At 44.6% G+C, this 18,122-nt stretch overlaps 1 protein-coding gene and 1 non-coding gene across 5 annotated transcripts in view; both read right to left on the bottom strand.

Annotated features, from left to right (window-relative positions):
• LDLRAD3 (low density lipoprotein receptor class A domain containing 3) overlaps window positions 1-18,122 on the bottom strand; it is a 268,279-nt gene that overhangs the window by 41,448 nt on the left and 208,709 nt on the right. The gene's annotated exons all lie outside the window — the stretch shown is intronic.
• On the bottom strand, window positions 147-218 carry TRNAE-UUC (transfer RNA glutamic acid (anticodon UUC)). Its single transcript has one exon. It is a non-coding gene; the product is annotated as a tRNA-Glu (tRNA).

Here is an 18,122-nt window from a genome sequence, read left to right as displayed (position 1 = left end):
GCAGAGGCGTGAATGATTCACCCAAGGTTACATAATCAGTAACCGGCAGTTATGAGAATGAGAACCCAGGCAGTCAGTGACTCCAGAATCTCTCTCTCTCTCTCTTTTTTTTAAATACAATTTTTTTTTGGGGGGGGTGGTGGTGGTGCATGGTCCGGGAATTGAACCCGGGTCTCCCGCATGAAAGGCGGGCATTCTAACCACTGAACTACCCGTGCACCCCTTTTAATACAATTTTATTGAGATAAATTATAAACCAGAATCTCTTAACCACTAGATACACATTCTCTCACTCCGTGTAGGACATGCAGAAGCAGGGTTGAAAAAGTCATTTCTTGACTTCCTGGCCAGAAAGCCTTGTTTTCCAGACTCTGCGGCCTTTTCCTAACACATAAAAATGTCAAGTACGTCTTCCTTCTAAAAAGAGGTAAATATACAGTTATCTCTAGGTATTGCCAGGGCCACAAAGGGGTCTCTTAGTTCTGTCTCTTAGTTCTGTCTAGACACAAAACCAACGGAGCATAATGCATAACAGTGTTTTATAGCCAGAGGTTTTTATCTCGTTTCTCCTCTGAGGAGCTGCCTGATAAATCAGGCTTCACAGGTGGAGAGGAATGTGTGTTTTCAAGAATGACTTTGAGGAGCAGAGTGCAGGGCAAGCAATAATGTGGCAAAAAGGAGGTATCCTTCAGAACCAGTGGCAATCTCACCTCAAGGGGCCAATTAATCCGTTTGAGGGGATAATGAAAACAAGAGCGATAGAGCCCCGGAACAGGCTGTCTACCAACTATGCGATGACGGAAACTTGAGTGCTCCTTCCAACGTGCATTTATCAGTCTCTGTGGTGAACACAAGCCGTCCTGTGCTGCTGCATTAATCAAACTGCATTTATTGTCTAGAGGCACCCAGTGAGAGTGAGAGGGATGATTAGCTCAGGCTCCTGTGAACAGCTGTGGTTTCTACCTCCTAAATCCTCAGCATCTACCTCAGCATCTAATGATTCTCGATCTTTGTGGAGTCCCCTTTGCCTCCAAAGTACTACTTGCTCTTTTCTGTGAATTAAATGTAAATGTTGCTTTGAGACTTGGGCCACCTCATTTGAAATAACTGGAGACAAGCTAGAGAATGCAAAATCCCCCAGTGGAAATCTTTTTATCTAAAGCAAAGGTGAAATGTTTGGTCAAAGGCAAGTATGGGGCTCTCATCCCACGTCTCTAATAAAGTGGGCTGAGGGGTCAGAGAAATGGTTCCCAACTGGAGAGCACAGACCTCCAGTTCTGGTAATAGAGTGGGGCTACAGATTCAGACTAACTTTCCCACTGGGGGGAAAAAAACCACTTATAAAGCTGGAATAAAAAATATATATCTTAAAATTTCTTAAAATCATTGAAGAGTTGTCAGAACGGAAAAGGTAAGCACCTGGAGAACGGAAGTGACTTCCCCCAAGGGCAATGGAGATCTCGACTGACCTGGGTTCATTTCCCACAAGACTGAAACGCCAAAGTTTTAAGAACCCAGGGCTGCCTAAAGTGGGGAGTCTGAAAGGAGACCCTCCTTTATGCTGGGACTCCAAAGAATTACCTCTCAAGGTAAGGATGAACCAGAAGTAAACCTCCTCCTCCTTGCCCAAGGGACTGCAGGGGCAGCTGCTTTTGCAATGAGCAAACAAGGAGGTATGTGAGGGTATGTCAGCGGGGGGAGCTCTCCCATGGATTGTGCACCCTTAATGCTCATTATCTAGATGGTTTAGGGAACCCACTGAACTGGGTTTGAAATTGCATGATCTGGTAGAGCCCCCAGGCACTTGGCAGAAGCAAAGTTAAATCTCTCTGAAGGAAAGTATCTTAATTCGAGGTCTTAATGAATTCCCAAACATAATTCTTCAAAGACAGTGAGCAGTAAATACCAAAAAATAACCAAGTACTTAAGGGACCAAAGTACTATGAGCAAGTACCAACAGAAACAACAGACACAAGAAAAAGCCTCATAAAGACTTCATAATATTATCAGAATCAGATCATAAACGTGCTTAATATTTTTAAAGAACTAAAAGGAAAGCTCGAATACAGCCATTTATAGGGAATAGCAAACTTAAAAATGACTAACAGAATATACAAATTCTCTATAACCTGTAGTCAGAAGCCAGGATACAGGTTATCAGGGGCCAGGTGGGGTGGGTAATGGGGTTAATGCTTAACTGGTAGAGAGCTGCTGTTTGGGAAGATGGAAAAGTTTGGGTATCGGATGGTGATGATCATGGCACGACATTGCAAATGTAATTAATGCCACTGAATTGGAAAACTGAAAGTGGATAAAATAGTAAATTTTAGGTTGTATATGTTACCAGAATAAAAAATGACATTGATCCAAAAAAAAAGATTTGAAAATAGCCAAATAGAACATCCAGAAGCAGAAAGCACATAACTATAACTAAAAAACTCAATGGACCAGTTTCACAGCAGACACGACACACATGAAAAGAAGAATTAATTAACTGAAAGGCTGAGCAGGAGGAATTACTGAGAATGCAGCAGAGAGGGGTACAATAAGATGGAACATATAGACAGGAGGCTAACAGATAGGGAGTGCGGTGGTCCAACAAAAACCCAGTCTGCAACGTGCTACAAAATCACATTTGGAGCTGGGTAAATGGTGCATCCCAGAGTCCTAACTCCACAAATTCTGATTCTGCAGGACTCCGCTGGGTCCCGGGAGTAGGCAATGTTAAAAGGCGGGGAAGCTGTCCACACTTGGAGAAGCAGTAGAGTCATAACATCTGGCTGGCAGACTTCAGAGTTACTTTTTCCTTGTCTCCAAATTACATTAAGTTTTTCACCTTTCATTGACTGCACCCTTTTCACTAGAGAAGCTGGATAGAATTGTGATATTCCCCTCTTTATAATGGTGAATGTGCTTTACTTCAGTTTGATATGGATTTAGACAGAGATCAAAATGCATTTTGCAACTCAGTATTTCTTTATTTCCAAAGCAAAGGAATTTTTGCAAAGTTAGGTAACCACTCTGTAATTTTACTTTGAGTGCATGTAGGTCAATCAGCTTTTCTTAAATTGGGGTTTGGTAAAACCACCTGCTGCTTGTCTTTCATTCATCCCCATCCATGAAAAGTGTCTTGAAAAATAGTGAACTACCACCCTGTGGCTGAACCACCTAAGCTTCTATGCATTGCATTCTATCCAATGCTCTCTCTCAATAAAATGGGGGTCCCACCAACTAAACCTCCAATGGCACGTGCCAAGTGCTCGGCAGAGTACCTATACTTGTTAAAATCTGGACGCTGTCACTAATAAATGATGAATTCATTTCTTGAATTGTGGTCCCAAGCTAACAGAATGCCTTTGTTTTCTAGTCCTTCCAAATTGCATATGCTTCTTCAAAGACAGCAACTTCCTGGCACAACTCTCCGAGCCTGGCCCCTTACTTCCTGCTGGCTCCCTTGCTCAATGCTTCGTATCTGGCTCTATGTGTGTCTAACAAAAACTAAAAAGCTTGCATCATTAAACTGAGACGCATGACCCCTGGTAATTCTAAGGACATATTCCCAAAGGCACAGAAGATGACAGATAAAGGGGAAAGCTTTTGTGACTCGTCATCATGGTCTTTCCCTACAGAACGGTGTCACACGCGATCAGGTGTGCTGAGTGCTTCCACAGGGAATGAAGGCAACCGGCAAAGTTGCAAAGGACCCCTCCAAGGGGAGTGAACAAAGGGCTGGCGGAATTTCTGAAGCAGAGTAGACTAGGTCTCCCAGGCGTGCAAATGCATTAATAAGCAGCAGACACTGACAGGACTGGAATCACTGCCCCCGTCTTCTGATGGAGGAAGGACTGGGGTGAAGTGAATGGAGAAAGGAGGAAAAAATGCTGACAGGATGTCAAATTTTTGAGCCTGGAAGACTGAATTCTGAAGGTTACTCAGAGCCACTGTGTTTTTACTTACTTGCCCACTTATTTCCTAAAAAGTCTCTACGTTACCATTTTTTGGTGTGTCTTCCAGTTTTGAAACCGGCAGACCCGCACACACATTTCACACCTCCTGAGTTCTACCTGGAAAGGACTAGATCACAAGCAAACAACCTCACACCTGGGACATAACTTCATCACATGGATCATTTCCAAGCAAGAGGAATGCGGTGCCACCTCCTGTTTAAAGCTGATTAATTAACCTTCCTTAGTTCTCCCTACCATGGCAATGACTTGTTTCCAGCTCTTTCCAATGCTCTCTCTCAATAAGCTACTCTTTTTTGTTATCTGCAGGCTCAATCAAAGGGTCAGGGCCATAGCCAGGGAAGGTATGATATGTCTCCTAGCACTGAGAATAATCAATACGACCTTTAATTTCTAAAGCACTGGGTCATTTGTGAGCCATGGTGATGTACGTGTAGCTTACGTGCATGTGCGTGTATGTGCCTACGTGCATGAGAAAGAGAGGCACGTGCAAAGCTGCCTCCCATCCCTCTTCAGGTCCTCCTTATTAATAATGTAATGACACTTTACATCTCCAAAGTGTTGCACAACCACTAATAACTGGACAACTTTTCAAACCAATGTTAGGCTACCTTCTCAGGGCAGAAGGAAAGCTGTAAATTTAGAAATATGACAGCTTACGGAAAGAGGTCACTTTTAATTAGCTGATTTTAACTGAATTTAGGTAGGGTCTACATAAACACCCCACATACAACCCCGCAGCAGCAGATGGCAGCGAGGTTTCAGGAGGCTTCATGGAAACCTAGCGCATTCTCTCCCAGGACAACGGACAAGAGCTGGGGAAGATTTAGGTGTGAGTCTTTGTCAGCTGTTTGGCCTGGGAGAATTAGTTCAGTTGATCAATTTCCTCATCTGTAAAATGCAGATAATAAAGGTACCTGTATTTCAAAGGACCCAGAGAAGAGGATTACATGAAATGATGTCTATAAAGTTTTTTTTTTGGGGGGGGGGGGGGGGGTGCATGGTCCGGGAATCAAGCTTGGGTCTCCCGCATGGAGGCGAGCATTCTACCACTGAACCACCTGAGCACCCATAAAGTCCTAATTAGCTGAAGGCCAATACATAGTAATATAGAAAAAGGTCATCTGCAAAAAACAACAATAATTATCTCAGGGGAGCAGAGCTTGTAAGGAAGGCTTTCATTTTCATTTTAGCTCTTCTGTACTCTGAAGTTTTCTTTTTTTAGTTTTTAATCATGAGTATATGTTACTTTTATAATTTAAAAAACCAGTTATTTTAAAGACTAGTGCTTTTAAGAGGGGCCAGAAATTAATACACTTTATTGGGAGGGTCTGACTCCTGATTTTGCCATAAAGTGAATGTCCAGTCGTTCACATGGGTGAGATTTTTTGATCTGTCCCAGAGATCAGCTATCCAGGGCCACAGTTGATTTTAAGAGGCAATATGTCCCCGGCTGAGTTCCTGATCAGTCCTCTTGCCATCTTTCCCCATCTTGGCTAATGACCTTGGGGTCACCGTCAACTCCTCTCTCCATGCCTTGTCAGATTCATAAATCAATCTACTGGGCCCTCTGCCTTCACGGCACAGCCTGTCTCTGCTTCTCATCACCTCCCTGGTCCCCTGTCCCGAGCCGCCACCATCTCTTGCCTGGACTACTGCAGCTGCCTCCTCCTGGTTTTCTCACTTCTGTCTCTGCCCTCTGCAGCCTATTCTCAACACAGCAGCCAGGAAGATCCGTGAAAACTTGAGTCAGGTGCGTCACTCCTCTGCTCAGAGCCCTCCACTGGCTCCATCTCACCTAGAGTAGAAGCCAAAGTCCTTCCTATGCCTCAGAGGGCCTCATGGTCTAGTACCCTCCTCTCCCCTCCCAACCCCATTCCGCCTCTCCTCTGACCTCAGCTCCTTCTCCTTCTCCCTCACTCTGCTCCAACAAATGAGCATCCCCTGAACTTCCACCTACATCTTGTTTATAGTCCATGCCCTCCCTCCAAAATGTAGGCTCCTTGAAGACAGGGACTTTTGCTCATTTTGTTCTACTGCTGAATGCTTGGTGTCTCGCATCTCGTGCCTGGCACAGAGCAGGTGCTCAACAAGTATACGTTGAATGGATGTTGCCTACAAAAATAAGTCCTAGGGAAGCCCAGCACTGAAGTGTGCTGACTGCAACTCAGGTCTACTGGGCCACAAGGAGGAACAGAAAGGAGTAGGGAGGCAGACAAATCCTAGCTGGAGAAGAACTGCTGCCTTATGATTGAAGAGACCTTCAAATAATGCCTCACATGAGGAACATGATGTACTGAGGCAGGTAAGACCCACCTGGAACTAAGACACAGAAGTGAATGTGGTACTTTGGGAAGGAAAGCAACATTCACAGTGTCTGCTCTGATCTAAGCCCTGGGTTGACTCTTTCATGCATGTTGTTTTACTCAATCCCTCAATGAATAACCTCAAAGGGCAAGTACTATTATGCTCATTCATAGATGGGCAGGCTGAGGCTTAGAAGGTAAGTCATCTGTCCAGGTCAGCATACTAGGCAACTGCAGAACTGGATTCAAAGTCATATCCATATGGCATCACCAGAACTAAGCAGCATCAGAAATTCTTAGATGCTTGCTAAAAATACAGATTTGGGGCCTTTACCCTCTGATTCAGAATCCCTAGGGAGGCAGCCCAAGAATTTGTGCTTAGAGAATGCCCTGGGATTGATTCCCACAGCTGCCAGGGGCATTCTGCCTTCCTGAACATCATTGCTAAAGTCAGAGATTAAATTAAGCTACAAATAGAGATAGGCCCTGCCTTGTTGCGCATTCAATTCAGAATATAATTAAGGAGATTTATGAGAGCTAAGGCACAATGGCCCATACTCAGTGACACAGTGCTCTCTTCCGCTGACCTCAAGAAGCTTATAATCAGACAGCTGGGAAAATAAAGGGAAGTGAATGTTAGGAATATAAGTGATCCAACACGCACTTTGGAAAAGCAGTGTTAATTAAATGTTACAGATGCCCAAAGGCAGGGAAGTGAGAATCATAGCACGATTTATGGGGTAGATGGTACCTGAAATGAGTCTTGAAGGATGGAAACACTCTCAGGAAGTAGGGATGGAGACGGAATATTCCACATGAAGGGAAATACCACTGGCCAGGGCAGAAGGTAGAAAACCATAAGATCTGCTTGCAGAACAATAAACAACTCAGCAAAACTGGGTGAGAATTAATCTAAAAGGCAAAGAGAGTCTTTGGAAGATGAATGACTGGGGGAATTAACCCTGGAGACTGAGAAAGAAATCTGACATTGGTTTTAGGATGAATTGACTGAATTGACTGAAGGAAGACTGCAGCTAGAACAGCGGGCAGATGAACCACAGAGATCAAAGAAGGGGGACAGTTCCCAGAAGGAAAGGCTCCGCAACAGTGGGAGGTGAGAGGGGCAGAAGGAAAGGAAGATGGGGAGGTGGGAAGGAAGGTGAAGAGACCCACACTGGGTGGTCTTCAATTTTCTCTGCAAAAGGGAAAGCACAGGCTTCTACAAGATGGGTTTGTGGGGGCTGAGGACAAGGATGGTTTGGAACTGTGGTGCTTACAGAAGATCAATAAGGATTTGTTTTGACCCAGTACTAGCTAGGGTCCAGCTAATGCTGGACAACAGTCGTTTGCACTAGCTCAACGGATTAATTAGAAGACTTTCCAGAGGGAGTCAAAAACCAAGGTGAGCCTTAGGGTGGCAATACAGAGTTACTCACAATATGCCATTCTTTCCAATCACTTCCCAGCCTAAACACCAAAACTCTTTTAAAAGCATCATTTCCAAGCACAGGGAATGATGTGGGCTGTGTTCTGTCTGTTGTCCGCCTCAATAGAGCCCTGAGAGGCATCTTAATTTGATGAATTAGGTATCAGGAAATTCCAGTCTCTGGTGCTCCAAGGGGAATACCTCTTAAGAGGAACTCAACTTTTCCAAGGTAGTTTTATGCCACCTGGCTAAAGGTGAATTCAGTGGTTTCCCGTTTTAGCTCTCACACACACACAAACACACACACACAACTGTTGCTGAAAAGCACAATGAGTGACATTTAGTTTTCCTTTCCTTGTGGAGGCTACCCTATTGATCAAGACTGAAATTTACTTAAACATTCCATAGCAGAAAAATACCTCCTGATTCTATCTCCTTCTGAAAATGCCAACAAATGTGCCTAAGGCTAAAAACACCCCAACAAAACAGAATAAAATCATCTATTCATTCCCTTACAACCATGTTGCTTTGCTATTATTATAACTTTAATTATTTCTCTGGTTCCTAACAGCTCACATTGTTAGGCTAACCCCTGCCCAGTACTGATTCTCCTCCTGTTAAAAACAAGCATCACTGAAGCACCAAAAATTGTCTGCTCAAGCTTATTGCTATGCCGAGAGGTTATATCGTGCATATTAAATTTGGACAGCATTTAGGCTAAAGCAATCTTAACTTTATGATCTTGTTGGTTTTTAAAGCCAGTGTTAATGAAATATGCATTACTTGTAGCGAATGGCAATCTCAGTGGGGTAGATTTTAATTAGTATAGTTTGTTCAAAGAAAAGCAAATTTAACTCCTCATCTGTCACCCAGCTGCCCTCTAACCTGAAGGCAGAGCAAGAAGAGAATGTAGAGTTAGAAACAGAGGCGCATTTCCAGACCAACTCAGGAGTCTGGGGAAAAAAGAGGGGAGCCCTGAAAAATTCTTTTCCAGGCACAGTGGCTCAAACTTTTCTGCAATGATGAAACATTTTAGGTGGCATACTTTCTAGACTCCGGGTCTATCTTTCAAGGTAGCAGATCCCAAGAGAAAGGAAGCGCTGCGGCTTTGTGACGATGCTCTCATCTGCTTCTCGTCTGCCTCTTCTTAGGATACAGGGGGCTAGAGACTCACTACTCAAAGTGTGTCCATGCATCGGCAGCAGCAGCATTCCCAGGAGTGTGGAAGTAATGTAGACTCTCTGGTCTCATCCTGGACCTACTCAATCAGAACCTTCATTTTAACAGCCCCCCAGACGCTTTGTATAGGCATTATATTTTGGGAAGCATTACTTCAGAAGATCACATTTCCAACCATTACAGTATTCATAATAAAAGGCTTGGAGTTTAGACATGGTAAAAGTCAGACAACTCTAAAATAAAGGCAAGAGGAATTAAGAAAGAAAGCAAAATTAGCAGGGAGTTATTTTAGTTTTCTTAATTTTAATTTTTTTTGTATCTAGTATTCATTTATTTTTTCAAACTCCTGTTTAAGTTCTTCTGGTGTCTTCTTGCTCTCCTTTGCATCACTAGCCATCCCACTGATTTTATTAAGTAAAGCTGTATGAACATCTTTGAGTAGTTCCAAAGTCTGTGTCTCCTTCGGTATTTGAATGTGATCATTAGACTGGGCTGTATCTGTCTGTATCTTCATATGCTTAGTGATCGTCTGCTGTCTTTGTGGCACGTAAATCTCTCGCTAGGGTCACTTTGGATGTTGATCTCCTTCGGTATCTAAAGTTCTGCATCTGTGGGATGAGTGTGGAGCAGGACGCAGGGTGTGGGGAGGGTACAAACTGCGCGGTGATGGGTTGCGGTGCAGCAGGCACACGCTCGGGTCGGGGACTCCACGCAGGTACCCGTGAGCGTGGGATGCAGGCCACGGGTCTGTGGTTGTGTGGTGCGGGGGCCGCAAGAGGTGGGGTGCAGCCCTTGGAGGGCAGGCGCAGGTGCGGTGTGGGGGCACAGAGGCAGGGAGCAGCAGGATCCAGGGCACAGAAATTGGGACACAGAGAGGGTGAGGCATGCGTGTCATCACCCATCTGGGGGGCTGGGATGTGGATGGGCGAGTGTGTAGGGGTGGGGCACAGGTCACGGGGCTTGCAGGATGCGTGCCAGATGGGTGATGATGGGTGGGTGGGACCCTGGCATGGGTTAACAGTTGCACAGGTGGGGTGGGGTAGGGGTGCTGGCTAGTGCAGGGCAGAGGCTATATGGCACGGACGGGCCCCAGTATACCTGCCAGGTGTGGGAGAAGGCACTTGTGTAGGGGGTGGGGCAAGGGTGTGCACATATGCGGGGCAGAGGGGGTAGGGTGCAAGGGTCAAGAGGTCTGTGCACGGATGCATAGATGCCCTGCAGGGAGGATGTGACTGTGCCAGTGTGTGGATCTGAGGGACAGAGTCCTGGTGTGTGTACATCTGGGGGGGCTGGGCCCTGGTATGCACGTGCGCTGAGCGGGGTGGGACTGTGCCTTTGTGGACTGGGGGTGGGTGTGCCCCAATGCTCACGCCAGATCTTGCCCAGAGCTGAGGGGGCCTGGCGTGAGTGAGATGTGCACATGTCTGGGGGGCCGGCTGCTGATGGGCGCGTGCACTGAGCTCAGGGAGTGCTGGGCAGGGCTGAGCGACTGTATGGGCTGGGTGTGGGGATGACCTGGATAGGAGGTGAGCACCCACCGCTGAGACGTGCAGGTGACCGGGCAGGGCACTCCCGAGGGCCCTGGGCCTCTGCCTGGGCACGCGAGGCTGGTGCAGCAGCTGGCCACTCTCCAGTTCTCTGTGCCTCAGTCCTTCTGTTTTTTCAACCAGGGCCTCCCCATGTGGTGGAGGAGACCCTCCCAGGTCACTCACACCCTGGAATCACTCTCCCGGTCTTTTTCTGTCCCTTCTCTAGCTGTTCGCTGGAGCAGAGGTGAACTCGCCCTATCCTATTCCACCATCTTTCAGGATGTCTCATTTATTCTATTTTTTTAGCAGGGAGTTTTGAGGGAAAAAAATTGTCTCTCTTAGGAGTATGCAGCTTACCAAGAGTTAAGACTTGATAAATATTTGTCAAATGAGTGGACAAAAAGATAAATGAATAAAGCGAGCGCTTCAAGATAGAGAGGTTTTCTAATAAACTAGCTTTTATTTACAAGTAAAGCCCTTAGGCAAAGGAGAGAAACATCCCATTTCCACCACCCGGAGCCCAGATCACCTTTCCCGCCCCGGCTCCCGCAGGGCACGGCCCTGAGACACGCTGGCTTGGGCACCGTGTCCCGCTAACACCGAACTCTTGCCCTTGACTCCCACTGTAACTCATGTCGACTTGGAGAAATGTTTCATTTTCAGGTCTATATGTATGAATTTTTAATGAACTATGTCAAAGACATCAAATATTTCTTCCTCTGCCCCATCCTGTGGACTCAGATTTTGACCTTCTGCCAAACAACTATAAATCATGTTCAGCAGTAAGAGCAGCAGGAATCTGGGGCTGCCGCACATGGGCTAGCCAGTTAATTTTCCTCCGTCAGGGCTTCACTGAAGCTGACACAGGATGGGGGGGGAGGGAGGGAGGAGGGAAAGGAGGGGGGAGGGAGGGAGGGAAGGAGGGAGGGAGGGAGGGAAGAAGGAAGGAAGGAAGGAAGGAAGGAAGGAAGGAAGGAAGGAAGGAAGGAAGGAAGGAAGGGGGGAAGGAACTAACGAACATCAATGATTTATAAGCAGGAGGCACTCAATGGTAACTGACTAAATGGTATGTCAGAGAATTAAAATAAAGCAAGGTCATTTATTGCTTGAAAACTAGGTGGCCACCGCAATCCCAGACCCTCTGGGGCATGAGCTCACTCTTCCTATATTTGATCATTTCTTTCTTCATGTAAGATGACTTGAAACGGCAAGAAAAAGAAAAAAGGAGAACTTCAAAAAAGTAGAAGGAGAATAAATTATTTCCTTTTTCAAGAATACTTTCATAGAATTTCCATCAACTGGGCAAAACACAGCGTGGTCTTCTAAATAAAGCCTCAATCAACACTTAAAAGGGACCTGCAATATTAAAGACACTGAGACACAATTTCTTGCTTAGCAAAGCAGGAATGATTTCAAAAATGGTAATACCCTAGGAAGGCGAGGATGTGGTAAAAAAGAGCCTTGTGAAATTGCTAATAGGGGTGTAAATGAATACAATACATTTATAAAACAATGTATTCATACCAGTGCAGAAGGCCCTAAGGACATTCAGACCTGGTATAAAGTCTATGGAAACCTATTATACGAAGTAATCCAAAATACTAAAAAAGAAAAAAAAGCTTTAATGACCATTACAGCTTTGTCTGCAATAACTCATTAGTAAAACCTAAATGGTCATCAATAGACATGTAAGCCAAGTAAAATAAGGTCTATCTGTTTGAAATAAAATCACACAATCCTTAAGAATGTTTATTAACACTATAACAACATGGGAAATGTTTATCAGTACAAGTGGGTATAAAAAGTAGATGCAAAACTGAGTAAATATCACGGTCACAAGAACAAAAAGTCCCCGTTGCCCATGCACAAAAAAAGAACATGGAAGGAAATACACCAATTGCTTATAATGATTATTTATGGATGGAGGAAATGTGGGTGAATTTTTTCCTCTTCTCTATTTTCTGAACATCCTACAGTGAGTGCGTGTACTTTTATAATGTATTGTGCTTTTGAAAAGCATGTCTGTGGTATAAGATTTAAAAAGACATCCCTTTCAATAAACAATAACAATTGAATCATGGCTAATTCAAGAGGAAACAGGTTTGTAAATACCTAATTTTCTAATCTAACATCCAGATCTGGGACACAGAAGAACCCACCAGCTGTCTGCCTGAAAAGCATCTATATCTGTCAAAAATACTGCACTTAAGTTAAACGAAGAGTCAGAGCTGTCAGCTGTAAACTGCTCGACTCTAAGATGAGGCAAACAGCTGTCACAGGCACTTCATCTGCGTAAGTTCATTCATGGGAAGGGGATGCCCTGTGCAGTGCTGACTATCAGGAACGTGGATGGTCAGGCGTGGACTGAATTGGATGTTTCCACTTGCCAGCAATCATCCCCAATCACAGACTTTCCCTTTTCTGCAAATCTGTGCGCTTGAAAGTTATCATCTTCAGCTTTTTGATCCTCCTCAAACAAGGCTTTTGAAGCAGGCCATCTGTTTCTGGGAAAGAGGAGCGATCTAAGTTTGTATGCAAGGCATGGGGGTCAGGGAACAATTCATCTGAGCAATGAGTGTATTGAGATATTTTCCATGTGACTGAATTGTGTTTGGTTTTAAATAAAGCAACACTTGGGTGACGTACATAGGTTCAGCAGCAGCAAGGACAGCAGTCTGGGCAAAGCAGGGTAGAGAACTGGGCCGCTTGTCAGGGGCAAACCCAAGGCTCATGTGATGGGTATGCAGCATCCTTACAATTTTAATAGGCTCGGAAGGGTGTATGAGAAGCATGGGGATAGAGCATGGCTGAGATCCATAGTCCTCAATAGAAGGCTGGCTCCTGTGTAATTCAGGGGACCACTAAGTGGCAAGAAGCAGGAAAATGGATCTTCATGGGAAGATACCTTAATTCAGCCATGTCTTTGATTCCCCCCTTCTCGCTGGAAGCTCTTGGTCTCTAGTCTCATAATCTAGTCAGGCAGGACATGGATAAAAGCAGTGAAAAATGAAGCCAGTCCAAACTAAAGAGGAAGTAAAAAAGGCAAAATCTAGCTGCCTCATTCAGTACTCTGAACCAGCGGATTTCAAACATTTTTAACCTGTACTCCATCATTAAACTGTGTTTGAGAATATCTCTCTAATATATGCATATTGATCTATATTATACTCATGATCTACTGCAAACCCATATATCAAATATTAGTAAAATTCTTCATTTTTAAGGTGAAAATTATGTCCTTGGACTCTCAAGGATCATCTCGCACACATCCCTCTTTGGAAAACTGTTCTAAATACTCAATTGGGTTCAGGCAATGAGGAGGTGGGCACAGGGACAGAAAGTAATCATTTCTTGCTTTTACAAGTCTGATGAGGAAAGTGATATTTAAAAAGCTTCCCAGATCTGGTTGGCAGGTATCTGTGGTGATATGGAGCTGTGTGTTCCCAGAAAAATACGTTCGTAAACTTAATCCATTCCTGTGGTTGTGAACCTGTTGTAAACAGGACTTTTTGATGAGGTTGCTTCACATAAGTAGGTGTGGCCCACCTTAGTCAGGATGGGTCTTATCCTATAACCTGAGTCCTTTATAAATGGAATGAAATTCAGAAAGACAGAGAAAGTCACTGACGGAGAAGCAAGAGGTTGAAATTAATGGAACCTGAAAGAGAAGGGAGAGGGCTGCCAGGTGTCTTCCCATGAGACAAAGGAGCCAAGGATCACCAGCAGCCAGCCCAAGAGTGCCAGTCTTCAGGGAGAAAGCACTGCGTTGATGATATGCTGATTTGAATTTTCTCTCAGCCTCGAAACCATAAGCAAATAATTTCCCATTGTTGCATCTGGACCGCTGTAAGGCATTTGCTTGAGTAGCCTAGGAAACTAAAGCACTATCTTACATCAGCATCCTCCAAATTCCATTTATCCACACGTAGGGAAGTGAGGGCAAACTTCATTGATTGCAGCCCTCACAAACTAATTCAGACCAGGCAGGGCTAGGAATTACGTACATCACTGTGCTATGTATTAAGGAGAGAGGGCTTGTTAAATAACTACAGTGTTGTAAGTAGAGGAAGAAAGGGATGCTTAATTGCTGGAAGGGAAAAGATTCTTTTCAGGCTCCATTTACATCCAAGCAATCCATCGACCATTTACAAGCACGGTTTTATCCAGACATTAAAGCAGGCAACTGCCCTCGCTGGAAACCAATCAAAACTGCTTATCTTTTACCTTCCATAATTATAGACCCTTTCCTGATCCAACTTGGCCTCATGCCTAATGCATTTGCATTGCTTTTTCTGTCCCCAGTTGTAGCCCCTGGAGTTCCTCATGACACCCATGTGGACACACACAGCCAAAGCAGAGAACAGATCTTTTGTTTAACCACCTGGGGAGGAAGATGCTGTCTGGCCTCTTGGGTCCGATTTTTGCTCTGCTCAACATCAGCACTGCTGAGCCCCTGTGGATGGGATCCAATTCTAACAACAACCTTGTTTCATCCCTTGTATTTGAAATATTCCAGAAAGGAAGACTGTCATGGGAAGGGAATGGGGGAAGTTGTAAAATTAGCCAACACTTTTTTAAAATAGAGATTCCATACCAAAATTGTGACTTTCCATTTCAAATCAAGCATTCATTGGGTCCACCATTAGCCAAGCATGGGGCCCGAGCGAGCTAACAAAGCAGTCTCCGGTGGGAAGTTTTAGGCTTAAGGGCAATCACTTGCCTCATTACTGAGACTCTGATTCATTCTCCATGCAATGTCTTAGCACCTCCAAGCTAATGCAAGGAGCAGGGCCACAGCCGGGGAGGCTCCCTCAGTCATATGCACACAGCCCGGCGTGGCACGTCACTTCTCTGCATTAACATTCTATCTGGGTCCTTGCCTCACACTCAACAAGTCTATTGCAAACTGTAAATAAGGAGGCGAAGGACAGGGAGGTGTGCCAAGGAAGGGTTTCTTCTCACATGTGATACACAGTGTCAAAAATCATTTTTAATAACACGATCTGAAGAGACTCAGCCAAGATGTCGGATGTGCTGTCATTTCTCTCCCGATGAAGAATCCTGCTAGTGGGAGGTGACTGATATTCCAATGCTTCAAAAATGCATCTTTCTAAAAATGTAGATTAAACTTTCAAAAATAGCTTCAATGTTCCTCCAGCTCTCCTCTAGCACCTCACTCCCCCCACTTCCCCCAGCTTGAAAATCCCAAGCCAGGAATTTATATTTGGTTCAAATTTGCTTAGCACACCAAGGCTAAATGCAGCTTAAGCACCAATCTTGCTACCAAAACCACTTACTTGTAAATGTATGAAACTATAATGGAATGGAAATCAACTCTTTCACTGTTGATTTACACAGATCACTCCACAGGTAAGTACAACTTTTGACAGACATTAATTCATTCCCAAAGATCTTGATGTTAACTGATGTATACCTTTCACTGATGTAAACATTTAAGGAGTTCCCATGAAGCATTTAAGTATAGCAGGACTTACAAAGCTGATTAAGGCTTAGACCTTTGTTTCAAAGAACTTACACTTGTTCTCAGTCAAGAATCTTATAAGCCAGGAGATGTGTTGCTACTACACTGACTAAATTTACTGAGAAAATAAAACTATCATGATCTGAAGCCCAGGTTGTGTATATCTACAAATGCATCTGTACTAGTTCTTTAGCAGGTAGAACTTGTTATTCCTGCAATGGCAATGGAGCTGACCTTGGAGGGTTGACTCCATCCATCTATCCACCCACCCACCCAACCAAAAATGAATCACAGTACAGGCTCCACAGGGCAGGGACTTCTGTCTTCTTTTTATATATACATTCACATATGAATGGTCTCTCTGTCCTTTGCAAAGCCTCAAGCCTCACCCTGCTTGCAGGAGTTACAATGCCAAACCCTGATTTCTACTTGGAATAAAGCCACTCTGCATCTCCATCTCCTTAGCTTCTTCACTAGATTCCTGTGAGGAGTCAATGAGATAATGTGTGAAAGGGACTTAAAATGCTGCAGGCCGTCTCCTCTTTCAGAGACAGGGATCCGTCACTGAGCCGAGAAGGCGAGAAGGACGTTCTGAGAGTTTAAAGACCAGGCTTCCATCTTGGATTTTTACTGTCATCCCATGACTCTGAGTGGGCCACTAGTGCTTCTAAGCCCTGATTTCTTCCACGTGAAAATATTTTTTGAACTGAAAACTAATAGAAAAATGTAAACTAAGACTATAAAGGGAACAAGACATAGAATTATTTTATTCAAAGATCCTCTCCTTTGACAAGCAGAGGCTTGACCAATGGCATGAAAATTTTTAAGGGAAAAACTGACCTCTGAGAGCCTAATTAGAAGAAAGATAATCTCCCAGGAAAGCATGCTTTTTGTTTTTTTTTTGCTCCAAGGCTGAATATAGGCCAAAAGAAAGAAAAAGAACTGCTGGGCTATGCATTCATGTATCTTATAATTAAATGTTTCAAGGAAGATGTGGCCCAACTGGCATATCGCTAAATGGAAATACGCTCCCCCACAGCCTTATCTCCTTTGGCTGGGAAATCACGCTGGCTTTCCACACGTGCAATTTTCCTTTGGGTTTGATGAGCAAAAGGCCCTCTGGGCTGGCCTGCCCGAAGGACTGAGGGGGTCTGAGAATAAAGACAGGGCTGCTTGCAATATTTCCCATAAAGCAGCAAGCTGAAATTTTATCATTTTCACTTTACCAGAATGTTCACTCACTACACAGCCTCAGGTTTACTCTTCATATCTCAAGGCAAGGAAAAGGGAAGGGGGGTGGGTAAAATGTTTTTATTTTTGTCAGACTGCTGCTTATCTGCCTGAGTCGCAGCAACTAAGGCAATGAATTTATAAATTCTCCCACACTAGTCTTATCAACCGCGAGCAACATGTAGCCATATGGGACGGCGCATTTTCTATGGGGTCTGAACAAAAGCCCTGCAGCCTGGGGTTGCTGGTGAGACTGAGGAATCCCACACAGGACGCTCTGTGAACAGGAGACTCAGGCTAAGGGAGGCTCAGGTTAAGGAAGTCCCCAACTCTTGGATCAATTCCGAGCCCCCCACGGTGGGGGCTGCAGTCTTCTCGTGGGCAGGGGTCCCAGGACCTTGGCCCCTTTACTCCAGTTCTCTGAGCGCTCCATTCTCCTGAGATTGTCACATTGTGCTGCCAGCACCACTTCCCTTGCTCCACGCTCTTCCTCACTTCTATTTAGACCAAAGTGGGGTCTCAGCCCTGCCTTTACTTTCCATGAGTCAAGAAGGTCACAGTAAGAACAGGCTGTACTTTTTAATCGTTCGTTCATTCATTTATTCATCCAACCAAATCTCTAGCGAGCATCTATCTCGTGGCAGGATTTTTATAAGTGTTTGGGATGCATCAATAAGCAAAATTAAAATTCCTGCCCTCACAGAACTTACATGCTAGCAGAGGGAGACATTAGACAGTAAGCATAACATGTACATTATAAAGCATATTGTTTGCTAGAAGATGTGTTGTGGCAAAAAAGCAAAAGGCAGAACACACACACACACACACACACACACGCACGCACCCTTCCCCCACAAGACCTGGAGCTTAGTAAGTGGGATCAAGGGTGAGCAGGGGTGCAGTGGGGGGTAGGCTGCAATTTTTAACATTAAGGTAGAGCAGCACTGAGAAGGCAGCACCTGAATAAAGAATTTAAGCTGGACCCTTGGCTATCAGGAAGAGGGG

The sequence above is a fragment of the Tamandua tetradactyla genome, chromosome 8 (assembly GCF_023851605.1).
Source record: "Tamandua tetradactyla isolate mTamTet1 chromosome 8, mTamTet1.pri, whole genome shotgun sequence".
NCBI classification, from domain to species: Eukaryota; Metazoa; Chordata; class Mammalia; order Pilosa; family Myrmecophagidae; genus Tamandua; species Tamandua tetradactyla.
Note: the sequence above shows the minus strand (reverse complement) of the source record. Positions and strands in the feature narration are given on the sequence as shown.